Genomic DNA, 17,683 nt, shown 5'->3' on the forward strand with positions numbered 1-17,683 from the left:
CCCTGCTCTATGAGGTTTCAGCTGTCACTGCTGTCTTGTTTGTCTCTTACAGCTCTGTTCAGGTAATAGAAGCCACAGTAAACCAGGGCTCCTGCTCTTAGGGAGGTTTCCAAGCTTATGCAGTTAATGTGCTATGAAGCCTTCTTCAAATCTTTGCACTAATAACATAGATTTGAAGAGCAGCCCGCTAGTGTGTGTGTGTGTGTGTGTGTGTGTGTGTGTGTGCCCTTTCCTCAGCTTCAGTTTTACTTGTCATGTGTTTAGGCAACTGCTGAACAACACCATAGATTACTCTAAATGCAGAGCGCTGAATGAACTATAGTAATTTCCAGTTCCAACAACTCATTATAGATAGATAACTCGGCATTGCTAATTGTAGTGCAGGGTGGAGTGAAGCAACTTTCATTGAATTCATGGCTGTGGAGGGATGGCATAAAACTTCCCTCCCCACACTCACTGGTCCCAGTGAAAATCACCTGTCCATCCTTATTATTAAATAAATAGATGTGATTGCCTGTAACACATTTGGTAGACTGTGCAAATGATCTGTCCAAATCTCAAACCCAATTGAGATGATTTGTGCCAAATCTGGATGAGGTCAAGGCAGCTACAAATTGCTATCAGGTGGAAAGAATGTCTCCCAAGTGTTGCATCACAGAAAGAGAACGCCAGGTGGGGAGAAGAGGGGCAGGGGAACTAGATTTTGCTCATTGAGAGCTCTGCCTTCCAATCCAGAGCCAGAATCTCACCCAACATTCTCTACTATGTTTGGGGTGGGGGGTGGGGAGGTGGTCTTAAAATGCAGCAAGCTCCCACCACTTTCACTATTCTATATGTGCTGTTTCTTAGAAACTGTTTGGTGGGGTTGTGGCATTTGTTCAGTATGCATTCCGCTTCCTTCACGGTATCCTACCCAGATTTATACCTGTTCATTTGCCATCATTATGGTGCTGGAGGAGACTCTTGAGAGTCCCGTGGACTGCAAGAAGATTAAACCTATCCATTCTGAAGGAAAACAGCCATGAGTGCTCACTGGAAGGACAGATCCTGAAGCTGAGGCTCCAATACTTTGGCCACCTCATGAGAAGAGAAGACTCCCTGGAAAAGACCCTGATGCTGGGAAAGATTGAGGGCACAAGGAGAAGGGGACGACAGAGGATGAGATGGTTGGACAGTGTTCTCAAAGCTGCTAACATGAGTTTGACCAAACTACGGGAGGCAGTGGAAGACAGGAGTGCCTGGCGTGCTCTGGTTCATGGGGTCACGAAGAGTCGGACACGACTAAATGACTAAACAACAACAACAAAATTCCATCCTATTCCAGTTGATCCCAGCCCCATCCTTATATTTAAAAATAAAATAAAAACAAAAAATGTTATTCCTGTTTTGGTTTCCCACTGCAAGTGAATGCAGATACAGTATTCTGATTTATATGTCAGGTTGGGACCTGATCCACACTGTTGAATTGGGCTCCAAATTGGATCAGGTGGGGGATTGCACAGCCCAATATTTAGCACTACGAAGATATTGTTGTTGTTGCTTTAATTTCCTGTGATGAAGAGAGAGGTTTATATGTTTATTTTGTGCATTGAGAATTTAGATTGGACTATTGGGGTTTTTCTTAAAGTACTGTTATACGTTCAGCAATTTCAAGTACTGTAAACCCATTTCTTACTACTATGAATGGTAAACGGAATCACAAATAACAATGGCAGGACAATGACTTTTGCAAATTTTGGATGCAAATGTCCAAATTAAGATCTTTCCCGAATGTCCATTGTACAAATAGATTCATGAAAAGTGAGGGCAAGTTGAATGTGATAAAAGGTTCTGAGGTAGCAGGTAGCCACTACCAGTCAGAGAAGGCAATATTAGGCTAAACAGACAAACAGTCTAACATGATATTTGGCAGCTTCCCATGTAGAATCATGTGTAAGCGCATGTGTAAGCTAGCCTCAGCAGATGTTCAAGAAGGAGTCAAGGAGGTACTTTCCAAAATTGTTTACTTCTGAAACAAGAGTATTTGCTTAGCTCTCTCAGCCAATCAAGAATAACACTGTCTGCTTAGTGATTTAGGTTGCATCTACGGATACAGTGGTACCTTGGTTCTCAAACTTAATCCTGGAAGTCCATTCCAAAACCAAAGCGTTCTAAAACTAAGGTGCACTTTCCCATAGAAAGTAATGCAAAACAGATTAATCTGTTCCAGACTTTTAAAAACAACCCAAAACAGCAATTTAACATGAATTTAACTATCTAATTAGACCATTGATCTTTAAAATTAAAGCAATAATCAATGTACTGTACTATAAAATAAATAGTATTGTACATGATAAAAATAAAAAAAAATATTTTTTCTTAGCTGCACTGATGATAGTCATTGTTTGGATGGGGGGCTTTTATCCATTTCCGCAGTCACACAGTCAACCAATCAGTAGCTGAACTGGGTTCCACACAGTCACAAAAACAAATTGAACGAAAAAGCCTCAAAAACGCAAAATAAATAGCAAAAACAAAAGCGCCAAACTTAATCTGTTCCGGAAGTCCGTTTGACTTCTGAAATGTTTGAAAACCAAGGCGCAGATTCTGATTGGTGCAGGCGCCCCAGAAACAATAACCGGCAGCTGCATGGGACATTCGGGTTTCGAAAAACATTCGAAAACCAGAACACTTACTTCTGGGTTTTTAGCATTTGGGAACCAAGGCATTTGAGAAACAAGGAACCACTGTACTGTGTTCTGTTTTGGCTCTTTTTTGCTTTCACTCTTTCAATCCACCTCCTCTCAAAAAAAAAAACCAAATTGGCACCCCCCCCCATTAAAACCCCTTCCAATGACCTTTCAAAGCAGAATGATGCATTGTGGTGTAAGGTTGCCATGGCAAAACACACTTGCGCACAAACATATGTAATTTCAAAGGAAACGTGTGCATAAAGAAGCATGTAAGCCACCAATTCATGACTTATTGCTATTTCAAGAGACAATGGCCTCTTCTCTTTGCAGATAAGACTTTGTCATTCCTTTAAGTGGAAAAGTCATTTTTGATTATGCACTAAATCTAGACATGGCTCTTTAGAAATGATTCTCTTTAATTGCTGTTTTAAAAACAAAATGTTTTCCACTTACTAGCAAAGGAAGGTATATATTTACATACTACCCCCAGATACTATTTGGGTTAGTCTCTTATATGAACTGTGGACAATTTTAAAGAGCTGTGCAACTGTTTTTCTACTATAGTTCATGAGCCTCTTCCATTTGGTGCTTCTGTATAAATCTCCTTAATCTGCTTACCTAATTTTACTCTAACAGCAGTGAATTGTTTTGCCAGAGGTCTAAGCTGTCATGACTTACTTGCAGATTTGCAGTATTAAAAAATTTCTTAACCCTTTGCAACCTTCCCTTGCAGCTGGGTTTTCAAAAGGAGCACCTTTCAAAATATTCAATTTAGTGCAGTCGTAAAAATGTAACTCCCTGGTTGCTTTCAGTTACGATCCTAAAAACATCTACTTGAGAGTAAGCCCCAGTGAAATCAATGGGACTTCTTTCTGACAAAAAATATTACCTCCAAACTACATTTGTGCTGAAATTTTGACAGACCATAAACACTGTAATAAGTTCAAATATCCATTTATGGTTTTACCTGCAGTGTTTTAATAAAAATTCAGTACATCATATGGATGGTGAACAGAATGGATATATATAGGGTGAGTCTTTTAAAAGAGGCCCTGTGGAACATGTGTACTCTGTATCCACGGGGCCTATTTTAAAGGACTCACCCTGTATATACTGTATTTTTCGCTCTATAGGACACACTTTTCCCCTTCTAAAAAGCAAGGGGAAATGTGTGTGCGTCCTATGGAGCGAATGCAGGCTGCGCGGCTAAGCCCAAAGCCAGAACAGGGAGACGGAGCACTGCGTCTCTCTGTCCTAGCTTGGGGATGGCTGCTCAAAGCCTCCGCAGGGCAGTGGGGTGCCTTCACCCCGCTGCCCTGCGGAGGCTTCAAAGACTATCCCCAAAGCCAGAACAGCAAGAGGCTAGCCCCGAAGCCAGATCCCTCTTGCTGTTCTGGCTTCTGGGGTTTCAGAATTTTTTTCTTCTTGTTTCCTCCCCCCCAAACTAGGTGCATCTTATCGTCCGGTGCATCCTATAGAGCGAAAAGCACGGTACTTTCAAAACAAGGAGATTCATTCTTTCTCATATATGCACCTACATATATGTGCTCCCTATCTGCTACCTCCCTCCAAAATCTTTCTTTGTGCATCCAGCTGCTCACTTGATTTAATATATATAGATATATTATATATTATTGCATGCTATATAACTGTTGCTAGCTTTGCCACATAGTTTGCATGGCTTTAAATTCAATGTTACTACAGTGGAAGTATGAGATTCAACTAGAGGACCCTGTGCAAGGATAGGAATTCACCTAGCACAATTGGGTGCAATTCCCCCAGCTTGATCCGATAAGTGGAGCTGTACTTGTATAGCCTTCTGAAGGCCACAGAACCCACCAGTTAGCTGTTGGCGTGGGTGGGGGGTGGGAGACTGAGAGCACCTCAATTCCATCTATTGCCTTTCTATGCAGAAGCAAGTCCCATTGAGTCAAACATTGAGCCGTGGTTGCTTTAGTTCCCCCTTTTTGGACCAGAGGAATAAATACAATAGGCTAGAAGAGAAGCTGTATATGTGGTTGTCATATATGGCATTAGTGTTTCTCACTCATATTAAAAAAAATAAAATCTGTTTCTTAAGAATCCAGACTATGGGATTTCCCATGAATGGCAGGCAGGAAGACACGAATCTTGCTCTGTCCCTTAACTTCAAAATACAAAAGAAAATGCATGTACTAGGGTAAAGTGTGCGTAAAATGCATATGTTCATGAAAAAAACATGCTAAGAAAATATTATATTGGTGGAAACTATCTTGCAAAAATGTGTATACAGTGGTACCTCGGGTTAAGAACTTAATTCATTCTAGAGGTCCGTTCTTAACCTGAAACTGTTCTTAACCTGAGGTACCAGTTTAGCTAATGGGGCCTCCCGCTGCCACCGCGCAATTTCTGTTCTCCTCCTGAAGCAAAGTTCTTAACCTGAGGTACTGTTTCTGAGTTAGCGGAGTCTGTAACCTGAAGCGTCTGTAACCCAAGGTATTTTTTTAGAAAAAGGGAAAAGAAAAACCCCTCCGCTGCTGTTGCTGTAGCATCTTAAATGATGGAGAAGTGTTCTTTCACTGCCTTGAAAAGAATTTTAGATAATTGGGTGCTCTGGGTGGCCAAGGTTCAGAAGATAGTGTGTTTCAATATAAGATGCAACTTCAAATTTGGCTTATACAAAATACACTGCAGGAGACATCAGAGGATGCACATTGTGTCTTCTACCCTGCGAATTTTGTTTGTATGTCCATTGAATCTAAATATTTATTTATCTATTTATTTCCCACCCTTCACCTTAAGAGCCCATTAACTTTAAGGCCATTAACACAAACCTTTTCCCACTCTAGAATTTAGAGATGGAACACCAACTTTTCCAATACCCCCTGTAGTAAAAGCCTTTACATTTGGCTCCTGCTCTCTATGCATATAAAAATGGTGACGGGCTTTGCATGCAATTACTGCATGTTTCATCATTGTCCTTTTATAGATCCAGCAATGTCTGCAGGTCACTGGCTGTATTGCTTATTCAAGATAACCTATTTTTAGCTTACCTGAAGTTTGTTGCACACAGCATTCTCCTTAGCAAGGTTTGGTAACTTTATTTCTCCTGCTTCATCATCAGTTCTAAACCTGCATCGACTTCTTTTGTGGGGCATGTTTTCAGTAATTACGTTCCATAGATATTAAGCCATCAGATTGCTTATTCTGCCATTTTTGTTTCTGTTTCAGTGCTTATAAAGTTATACACCCTCTATCTAACTGCTTATAAAGTTTTAGTTATGCTCAGCTGAACAAATGACTTCCCAGTTAATGAAACACATTGTAAGTTCTCATATCTCCGTAATAAAATACTGTTCAATTATTTCACTGTCCTGTGATATGCATATCACATTTCCAGTTTTTAGCAATTAGTGTCACCGAAACAAAACCAAAAATTGCAGCTATATCTTCCACGTGGTGCCTTCTTCACACACAGTTTTTCATTTGTTAGAAGAAAGATTACTTGTCCTTGTCTTTGCTTTCCAATTTACTTTGCTTTCCAATTTACCAATTTACTGATGTAAAAATTCATCTTAAAGATACCCTTTCTGTCAAAGAGTCTTATCTCCTTGGCCATTGTGGCATTCCATTTGTTAGTACAGTGGTACCTCAGGTTACATACGATTCAGGTTACAGACTCCACTAATACAGAAATAGTGCTTCAGGATGAGAACAGAAATCGGGCTCCGGCGGCACGGCAGCAGCTGGAGGCCCCATTAGCTAAAGTGGTGCTTCAGGTTAAGAACAGTTTCAGGTTAAGTACAGACCTCCAGAACAAATTAAGTACTTAACCTGAGGTACCACTGTACAGGCTGAGTGTTGAGACTGTTTATTTCTGAGGCTATATTGGTTCTGTTATCTTACAGTTGTATGGAATAAGGAAGAAAAACATTTAAATGGCTGTACCCCAATGACTGTTAACTTGAAATTTCACAAAATGATGGAAGAGACAAATGTTATGTCATATTACAATTCATCAAATGGGCGTCTTTACTGAGGCCAATGAAGCTGCAGACTGTCACGTGTTATTTCAAAAGAGGAGACCTCTCAAAAATGAGGGGATTGGTAAAAAGAATTTAAAAAGAAAACCAAAACAGGTCAAATCTCTTCAGAACACTCAAGGGTGATTTAAAACCACAAGGTTAGAAGCTCAGCTAGAATGCATTCCAGTGAGGAAATATACTACCATGTAAAAAGAAGTTGTCAGTCTGGTTAAGAAGCAGTATCATGAAAGCTATTGAAGGAGCGGGGGGGGGGGGGAGAGAGAGACTTTGGAAATTGTAGGTCTTGCCCAAATGAGAACAAAAAGGAACACAGACTCATACAAAAGGAGACAATAAGGGATGCAAAAAAAGCTACATTCCAGTAGTTCATTCATGGTACATGGTGGCAGATGAACAGAGTTTGGAGTGGGACAAGAACTGATCTGTCTCAGGTGTTTCAAGCACCATTGCAGATACTACTAAGCATTCAAAAGTACTGTGAATAGTTGATTACCTTTGAGTAATAACACCACATTCCTGACTGTAAAAGGGGCCCTCAAGGTTGCCTGTATGTTTTCTTGTATTCTTCGCTTTTGTTGCAAGGACCTTACAATAAATTTAAATGGTATACATTATTTCTCTTCAGATCTGTGCGCATCAGAGCGGCTGTGCCCAGACAGTATATCATTATTTTGTCTTAAATCTCCCTTAGCTCACGATGGCTACTAAAAGGATTTAGGCATTTTCTGTAAACAATGCCATCTATTCATAAACCACCAGAAAGCAAATTAGTTGGTTTTGGCTGTAGACCAATGGCATTACATTGGATGACTGAGAGGAATTATATTGGCTCAACTATTCCACTTATCTTATTTGTCTTTGGAATAACACTAAAGTTTTGCAGCTCAGGTTGTATAATCCTTATTTTGGAAAAGTTTCCCTGACTGTTGTGGGAACAAAGAGCACTGCTGGTTCCGAGATGCAGAGCACAGCACAAAGTTTTGTGGAGCTCCCGTGCGCACTTGGGAGAATAAATAAATAAATTGGGATTTATTGCCAAAGCAAAAGGATCCAAACACCAACAGTGTATATGGACAAAATATCAGCAATATAAACAGATATAACTCACAAAGTTGGTAAGGCTCACTTGCTAACAAGAAATTGAGCCCTTGTGGTCATCCAGTCCTGTGGAATACTGTAGTCTGACAATAGAGATGCACTAGGTGCCTTCTGTTTCAACTTTTAAATGTCTGTTGAAAAATTTTTCTATTCAGCCAGATCTATGCAGGCAATTAAGAGTACACCCAATTAACAATGGTTAACTGATGTCTGTTTTTAACTTTTTTTGTATGGTTTGAATTCTTGTTGTAAACTACTTCGATTTTTTAAAATGAAATAGTGGTATAGAAATACTTTTTGAATAAATAAATAAATGTATAATAGAACTCAAATGCTTTTTGACCTTGGTCTTCCTCAGTGGTCCCTGTACTATGTACATAAAGCAGGTGTGAATTTAACAAACAATAAGCCAAGTTTTATATATGCAAATCGAAAGTAACACCACTAATTGGGGCTACTAATACTTACCTAGCCTTTGAGTGCCACATGCAAACATATTAATGTATCCAGTCAAGTAGGCTCTCAAAGAATGCCTGCCATCCTTCCAGATGGAGCAAGTATCTTAAATTAGTTCAACTAGTGAGCCCTCAAATATCGCTGTATACTCTTGGACTCCTATCTGGCTCCTAATCCTCCTAACCCACCATCATTGTACACCCAAAGTTCCATATATGTTTCAGAGTCACTGGCTGCATACACAGTGCTGTTGTTTGTAGCAAGAGTAGGATACATGGATGAAGGATCGGGGACCAACTGTCTAAAAGATTGCCTGCTTCCATGTTGGCCTAAGACCTATCTCAGAGGCCCATGTCCAGGTATCCCCACCACCAGAAGGGAGGCAGAAGGTGAATGGAGAGAGGGGGACTTTTTGAGAATACATTCCCTGAACGGCTTGCTTTAGTTTGATCTGAGAAGCACAAACCAATGTATGTCTACTCAGAATCAAATCCCACTGAGAGCAACGGGACTTTCCGCCAGCTGGTTATAGAATTTCAGCTATGGCACTAGGCTATGGGGGGGGGGCACAGAGCAGGAATAGAATAGAATAAAATAAAATAACAAAACACTTGGCTATTGAGTAGAAAGATAGAATAAGCAGGTGGCTGCTACTGGATTACTGTGTTCTAATAATTCCTAAAGTTGTTTCCCACAGTATACATAGGTAAGTATTTTAATATGTCTTAATATACCAATCCACTCTCTTCCGGTCTTCTAACATGGAGGTTTGTGATTACCCAGTTGAAGAATATTATTACCAAATGTAACAGCAGCAGTTAACAAAAGTCTTATCATTTCCATATCTGACAGATATATGAATGAGAAAACAGTTTTAATAATGGGTCTGCTGGTAGGTCGTGGCCTGCTTTGAGTTTAATTTTCTTTATCATTGCCCTTCAGAAAATGATTATGAGCAGAAATTACGCATATGTGGAGGATTCCCTGGTCCTGAATGGGGTAACTGTGCCCCTGAAGGACCAGGTGCGCAGCCTGGGAGTCATTTTGGACTCACAGCTGTCCATGGAGGCACAGGTCAAATCCGTGTCCAGGGCAGCTGTGTACCAGCTCCATCTGGTACGCAGGCTGAGACCCTATCTGCCTGTGGACTGTCTTGCCAGAGTGGTGCATACTCTGGTTATCTCCCGCTTGGACTACTGTAATGCGCTCTACTTGGGGCTACCTTTGAAGGTGACCCGGAAACTACAACTAATCCAGAACGCGGCAGCCAGACTGGTGACTGGGAGCGGCCGCCGAGATCATATAACATTGGTCTTGAAAGACCTACATTGGCTCCCAGTATGTTTCCAAGCACAATTCAAAGTGTTGGTGTTGACCTTTAAAGCCCTAAACGGCCTCGGTCCAGTATATCTGAAGGAGCGTCTCCTCCCCCATCGTTCTGCCCAGACACTGAGGTCCAGCTCCAAGGGCCTTCTGGCGGTTCCCTCACTGCGAGAAGCTAAGTTACAGGGAACCAGGCAGAGGACCTTCTCAGTAGTGGCGCCCTCCCACCAGATGTAAAAGAGAAAAACAACTACCAGACTTTTAGAAGACATCTGAAGGCAGCCCTGTTTAAGGAAGCTTTTAATGTTTGATGTATCACAGTATTTTAATATTCTTTTGAAAGCCGCCCAGAGTGGGCTGGGTATAAATAATAAATTATTACTATTATTATTATTAATTATAATTTTATTATTATTATTATTATTATAATATAAGTGTTTCGTACACTGCACTTCAAGCCAAGATTGTTTGCTCCACTTTATATACAGTTAAGCTTTACAGGTGTCACATAGCAGTGAAATATTAATATCAAAGGAATTCAATTTATTTCTTCATGATTTATATCCACAGTCTGCTGTGGGATATGTTGTCATACCCAGTTCCATACTTCTAAGGGCACCAGGCTTTTTTATTTGTCCAGGTTTGTGGTATTTAATCTGATATGGTTGTGTCTTGTGACCTTATCTATGCTTTTCATTGTTGTTGCTTTTACTGCTTAGCTTCTGCTTTCATTGTTTTAGCGTTGACTTTAGAAAGCCATTTAAATTTTGGTAGGGAATCACCTTGAAAATTCTCTGTATTAGGATTAAAATAAAATAAATCTTAATATTTCCATGCTGTAATCTAAGTTGTGCTCTGTTTGAATCCAGGCGCTAAGAGCTTGTTGCAACTGGGTGGGGGACTAATGGCAAATGTGAACTTGTCCCCCAATAAAAAATTTCTATCAGGGGATTTGACAGATGGCTTTTGCTCATGCTTGGATTGTTGTAATTGCATTGGCTACACAAGAGATTTACTGGAAAATCTTGTGATGGCCAGGAATCGTGCTGAATGACAGTACTCTGGTGAAATTGAAGGCATTCAGTGTAAACCCAAAAGGAAAAATGATTGGACCATTTGCTCATGATTACATTTTGATGATGCTTTTGTTAAATGTGTGCCCAGGGTGAGAAGGAGTTTCAAAGCAGGGTGCCTCTGTTTTCTTTAGGTAAATAGAAAATGAGCCTATGGACAGAGTATGGAAATGGGAAATAAAAGTACAGTGGTACCTCAGGTTACAGGTGCCTCAGGTTACAGACACTTCAGGTTATAGACTCCTCTAACCCAGAAATAGTACCTTGGGTTAAGAACTTTGCTTCAGGATGAGAACAGAATTCACGGCACGGTGGCAGGGAAGACCCCATTAGCTAATGTGGTACCTCAAGTTAAGAACAGTTTCAGGTTAAGAACGGACCTCCAAAATGAGTTAAGTTCTTAACCTGAGGTACCACTGTAGTATAAAATAAAATAAAGGGGGATGTTTATAATGAGTTTTTCAAAAAACAACAACAACAAAACAGTATGTATAATAGGTAGGCAAATCAATCAATATTTTAAAAGAAAATAAGGCTCAAGGAATCAGGCTTTTTTTTAAAAAAAAGAAGTACTCAGACTGAATCTTTTGTTATGAGTAAATGGCATGAGAAAATTATTGTTATAAGAAAATTATAGGTTGCCTTTGTTTCTGAATGAATGTGCTCAAAGAAAACGAGTTGATTTATCTAAGTTATAGCTGGAGCTGCCAGTTGTTTTGATATTGCTCTGTTTTCAGTGTTAACCTGTTTTCCTTTCCCTCAGTCTGATAAGAATGTATTTGGGGACACTGATTTAAAATGCCCAGATTTTAATACACTCAGTAGGCATCCAAAGCCGGGAAGATTTTCAAAATCATTTTGGAAAAATGTCAAACATTCAGAGGCTCCAAACCAATAATTGATTATCATTCATCCGTTGTAAAGAAGTCAGGTTACCATCCTAGAATACACATACCGGAGAATGAACTCAGATGGATTTACTTCTGAACTGGCCTGCACAAGATTGAACTATAAAGGAATGGGGGTAACAGATTTGGTTCAAAATTAGACATAATTGATTTGCTTTCTGTAGCGAAGCATGCAAGTGAACTCAGCTTCGCCAAAGTGATGTTCTAATATGGGGACCTGAAGTTTTCTTTTTTAAAAATCTTAGGAAACTTCTTATCATTACACAATCGTTAAAATGGCGCTATACTGTATTTCCCAGCTAACTGTGATATTTGATTGCAATCCAGTACAAATCTATAAATTCCCATCTCTCCATGATTCTCATTTTTCCAATCTAAAGTTTGGTTTTCCACACTACCACATCAGTTTGTGAGCTTTATTTCAAAAAGTTGTGATGAAAATTCATCAGCATTTTAGTATGAAGTTATCCTAATAGACACATTTTTGTGTGTATTTTTGCACACAAAATAATGCCCTTTATATGTTATTTTCACTAATATATGCATTTTTAGACATGTTACCCCAGGCCTGAGTGGAGAAGCATGTGGTTGTCTGGAGATAAGTGCCAGGAAGAAAGATGAAGTGGGAAAGCTGGAGTGGCCAGGGACCCTCCAGTTATGCACAGAGGACTTAAAATATAGCAAGGGGCTAAGGAGGCTGTTAGGACTCAGGAGGAACATACTTTGCAGGGCATAAAGTTTGCTCTGCTCTGCTGCAGAAAAGGCTTCTGGAAGGACCCTTGTTTAGGACTTCTGGATCTGGAGGTTCTGCCACGTTATTTCCTATAGGCACTTCTGAAAACCATTCTTACCAGCAAGCAAGCCTCTGAACGGAAGGGTTAAGCCACAGGATATTTTCCACTGCCTCTCTCTGTTGTAATGCTGACCTGAGCTGTAAATCCTCCCATTAAGCTGAGGCAAGCCCTTCATGCACAGTTTCTTGAGCAAATCATTGTGCCGTTTTCTATGGGAGTGGTTGACCCCCCACCACCATATTGCGGTTCAGCCAGCGTGCGGCTTGATCATTAACAATTGAGCCAACTTGAAAGGATTGTGGGCGTGATGGCATTTGCTGCACGTTGGACTGCCCCTTTGCGTCTCTCTGTTCCCTCCCTCTCCCAACATGAATGCATCCCCGATCACAGAAAGCTGGATTAGAAATGCAAAACCAAGCCATTCCTGCCAGCAGAGAAGCAGTGCAGTGCAATTGTTTGCGTGTTTGCTCAGACATTAACCTCGTTCAGTTCAGTGGAACTCCGTTCTGTATGCCTGGGATCACAGCCTCAAACTATGCACTGTAGCCCTGAGTTAACAGAACTGGTAGTAAATCAATCACTTAAATGCTCTCAAATCAGTTTAAACAGATGCATGGCTTGAAACTCTATATGTGTCTGTTTGTGTGTCTGCATGCAAGTGCAATGTGACTGACTGACTGACTGAGTGTGTGTGCGCGCGCACGGCCGCATATACACTGCACATTTAAAGCACATCATTGCATGCCCAGGCGGAGAGAAGAGACCACCAGAAGGCATAATAACTTGTGACAACATGTCATGGAATTAAAATTGGCCACAACTTTATTATACCTTTCAGATGTAGGAAGACCTTGGCTTAGGCATTGGGCGTGTATCCCTCCCAGTCCCGCAGCCGGGCAACTGGGGCTCCTTGGAGTTAATGGGATAGAGGAAGGCGCACTGCAAGACACCTGTGTATGCAGGCAGCCCACCCCATTTCCACGCAACGCAGGGGAGTTCACTGACAACCTTTCAGTGTATGGCCAGTGTCTCCCTTTTCACAAAACCCCTTTAATGGGGAACCCTGGAATCGCTCCCCCCCCCCATATAGACTAAAGGACCGCCCAAGTTGTGACAATTACTATGGGGAAGGCAGAACCTGCAGAGCAGGGAAGTTCCTTCCTGGCTCTTTAACAGCAAAAGACCTTAGCAAAGTTTGCTGACCTGAAAGGAAAATAGTTAAATGGTTAACTTGCAATCAAGCATTAGACAAAGGGAGGGTTGGGTCGGTGAAGCTCCAAAGCCGACTGCATGCTTGCTGCCGGCTCCGCCACGCATATATACATCTCAAGTGGACCAGAGGGAAGCCCGCCCATACATGGTCCGCTCGGCTGGCCCTGCCTCTGAGTAAGCCGCTGATTGGATAGTTTAAACTGGGGTTTGGCAGGAACCCCCAGTGACAACAGGGAGGTGGGCCAGCCCAACCAGCTGGTGAGTCCCATGTGGTTCGGGGGTGCTGTGTGTGGTCCCGCAAAGGGAGCCCACAAAGGGAGGTGAGAGTGTTCATTTCCCCCAAAGAATCCTGGGAGCTGTAGTTTACCCCTCATGGATGTACAATTCCCAGCACCCTTAACAAACTACATCTTGAATCCTGGTGCTGTCTGCTTCCTGCAGTGAGCAGAAGAGAAGTGTAGCCGAAAAGACTGGTGGAGCAAGGGTTAGTGCAATATACTCAGGAGGCCCAGTCAAGACCAGGACCACAATGGGAGCAAAGATCTCAACCCTCCTTTTCCCCATGCCAGAGTCTGATCCAGATCAGGGACTCCTTATTGGCTATTTCTAAAAGAATAATCCTGTATCTGGAGTGCCAGTGAATTGTACTGCAAATGCAATGGGGGTTGGTCTGAATGATTTCCTCCTGCCGTGACCCTGTAACACTGGTTGTAAAAAGAGGCTAGCTGAGTGTGTCAAACCAGTTGAACAAGAGTAACTTGGCCGGTATTGTTGTGTTGAGGGGATTGGCACCAAAGGGCTTCAGTGCCTGGCCTTTGGAGAAGGGATATGTCTTTCTACTCCCATCCTCCAGGGCAGATAGCATCATCCAGCTGTGTCTGGGGGATACTTTTGGGGTTGGATTGAATTAGTCAAGGAGGAAATGGAGAAAGAGAAGCAGAGAGTTGTTCTTTGTAAGAATCTGCTGGTGGTTTCCCTTGGACTCTGATGAGTAATAGTGAATTTGGGGCATCTGTTAGATTTAAGCTGTATCTTCACTAGGGATGGAGGAGAAATTCAATTCACATTTAATTTGCACTTAGCAAAACACAGCTATCCTTCAAGATTCGCACTTCTCTGAATCTTGTCAGCCAAGTAATTTGTCGAGAAATGCATACACTGCGGTAATATAAATGCATATGTCAGCAACAATAACATACAAAAGTGTAGTCTATTAGGGGAAGTTGCATTGCAAAATAGGGGGTATATTATGCAAAATTGCATATGGAAACGTACATTTGAGGATAAATTTATACTAAACTGTTAATGAATTTTCTTGAGAGCTTTTTAAAAAAACAAAACAAAAATGCAGATCGATGTGGAGAAAAAATGAGGCAGTGAAATTAACAGATTCACCCATCCCTAAATTCAACCATATAATCGCAAAAATGCCATAAGCCTCCAGTGACCTCATTTAAAAAGCAACTGCACCTGGGTAAACACTGGAGTGCTCACCTGGGGCACATGTCACAGTATTGTGCTATGGCTAGATTTCAGACATTCCATGAAATCTAATTTCACTGACATTCAGGAAAGACTGGATACCTCACTTCCTTATGTCTTCTTTGGAAATGCATGCCTTGCTAAATAGAGAGAGTCTGGGCTGCTTACTTTCCAGGGAGGGAAAGTAACTAGCTACTAGTTTCTCTCTCTCTCCATTTCTCGCACGTCCACAAAGTTTGTTTCAGTTGTGCATTCCCTAGCAGGGAAGATCACATAGCCCATAAGTTAGGTTTTAAAAAATGCCCTTTTTAGAGCTAGCACAGCTTATGTATGCAGTTCTGTGTTTTCTTCCATTTGCGCTTGTCACTGATTAAGGCAAGTGGCAGATGGAAATTATGTATTTCAGTTGGGAAGCAGAGTTGTTTTATCTGGATTCATAATAGAACATATTTTCTTGAACATTAAACATATTCCAGCTTCATTTAAGTCCACAGAGCAGCCTCTTTGACAACTCAGTCAGCTACAGCACAGCTGTGACCGACAAGAATATACACTATATCTTCACAAAATGGGAAGAGGCAGAAAATAATGTTCTTCTTTATTAAAAGAGATGGGAAAAGATTTACACGAGCGATTTTATGTGATTACAAATTTTATTGTGTATAAGCAGTTCAGGAAATATGCAATGATTTGGCATTCAGACAAGTTAGCAACATTGTCAACTAGAGGAAGAAAGTTTTCTTGAGATGTATGTAAATGGTTACATCAACACTCATATGTTCACGTATCTGTGAGAATGAGGAAAGATTCAAATGTACAATGCTGAACCATGAGCTAACTAGAGTTCTCTATTATGTATAAACTTGGGGAACTCGATTTCATTTTAACTGTGGTTAATGAACAAGTCAGGATCACTTGTTCCTGGTTTGTTTTAACAAATGACAGTTTAAACTAAGCAGAATTCAATCGTAACCGGAAGCACTGTTTAGTTTGAAGCGGCAAAGCCAACATGGTACCCACCATATGTTTTGAACTACTGTTCCTTTCATCCATGACCATTAGCTATGCTAGCTAGGACTGATGGGAGTTTCAGTCCAGAGCATCTAAAGGGTACCACTTTGACTATTCCTGCTCTAGACCTTATTTTTTAGAGTTATGCCAAAACAATTGGAATTGCGGCAGGTGGTCACGTCACATCTGATGATGGGAATTGGGAGGGGCGAAGGAAGGAGTCAGAGCAATAAAGAGCCAGGTGGTTGATCACTGGATGGTAGGGATAAAAGAATTAATAATTTTTACAAGAAAGAGCTGAGGCTGCCATCTGTTCACAGTTATTATGTACAGTTAATATTCTGGGAGATCTGGCCATAATAAGCAGCAAAGATTATAAATAGAATTTTGACCATATTTTCTGTGATAACAGAATTTGTTTTCCTGAAACAAATTGAAACAAACTTCACTTAGTGCTATGTTTGGTTTCAAAAATGTGTGTGTGTGTGTGTGTGTGTGTGTGTGTGTGTGTGTGTGGCAGAAAGGGGGGGTCTGAGAAAGCTAAGAACAACAGCAAATATGTTTCTTCTTTTTTAAAAAAAAGAAAAGGATGTGAGTTGTTTGCATAAATATAGTTCTTTTTTATGTTGTTTGTCCCTCACAATCTGAAATTTCTGTGTGTGTGGAAGTAAAGCAACAATCCTACAGCCATTTCCTTAGAAGTAAACTGAAATGAGCTCTGAGTATACACAGATAGGACTGTACTGTAAAAGGCTCCAATGACCATTAGGGACCTGGCCCTACCGTTAGGCAGAATGAGACAACTGCCTCAGATGCTGATGGATGTGGGCAGAGTTGTATGTGCTAGCTAGCCTGCAGTGAAGGGCACTGTCCTTTTGCCAGTACTGAAATACAATTCAAGAGGCAATCTGGGTGACTTCTGGGTGTAGATGGGGAGGTCTTTTGCCTCAGGTAGGAAAATGTCTGGGATTACTGACAGCTCATTTCAAAAGCTGGAAGATTCGGGACTTACCAGCAGCTGGAGTTAAAAGGAATAAACCCAGCTACAGACATGCCATATCTAGTGCTCTCTGCTAATATTATTTTCCTCCAATTCCTTACCAAATTCCACTACAATGCCCCACTTCACATGTAATGCGAATCCCAACCATGACTTAGCATTAATGTGTGGACTCATTAATGCTTTGTTCCTCAGTCCTGCTGCTAATGTGCTTCATGGTTTGATTTACTGTATTATCCAAACCCAGACCCATGGTTTGTCTCACTCCAGACAAACCATGAACTGTAGCTAAGGTTTGCTCTATGGCTTACTGCTTGTGGTTTGTCTGCAGGCAATAAACCCTAAGCCTGGGTTTGGATGACATGCTAAGCCAAACAATAGCTTAGCTGACAGTGGCACAGCAGCAGCAGAACAGAAGGATGAGCAAAGTGGACATGAAGCTCACACATTTGTGCTAAGTCATAGTTTGGCTTTGTGTGTTGTGCAAACCATGTCAACACAAGTTGTGGGTTCACCAGATTTGGTCATTAATGGAGGGTCAGATATGTTGTCTTGAAGTGATCCTGTCCAGCTTCTTTTCTTCAGCCTTTGATAGAGGTGAATAAATAGGATTACCACAAACAGATAGC

This window comes from Podarcis melisellensis (genome assembly GCF_964234715.1).
Source record: "Podarcis melisellensis genome assembly, chromosome: 2".
Lineage (NCBI taxonomy): Eukaryota > Metazoa > Chordata > Lepidosauria > Squamata > Lacertidae > Podarcis > Podarcis melisellensis.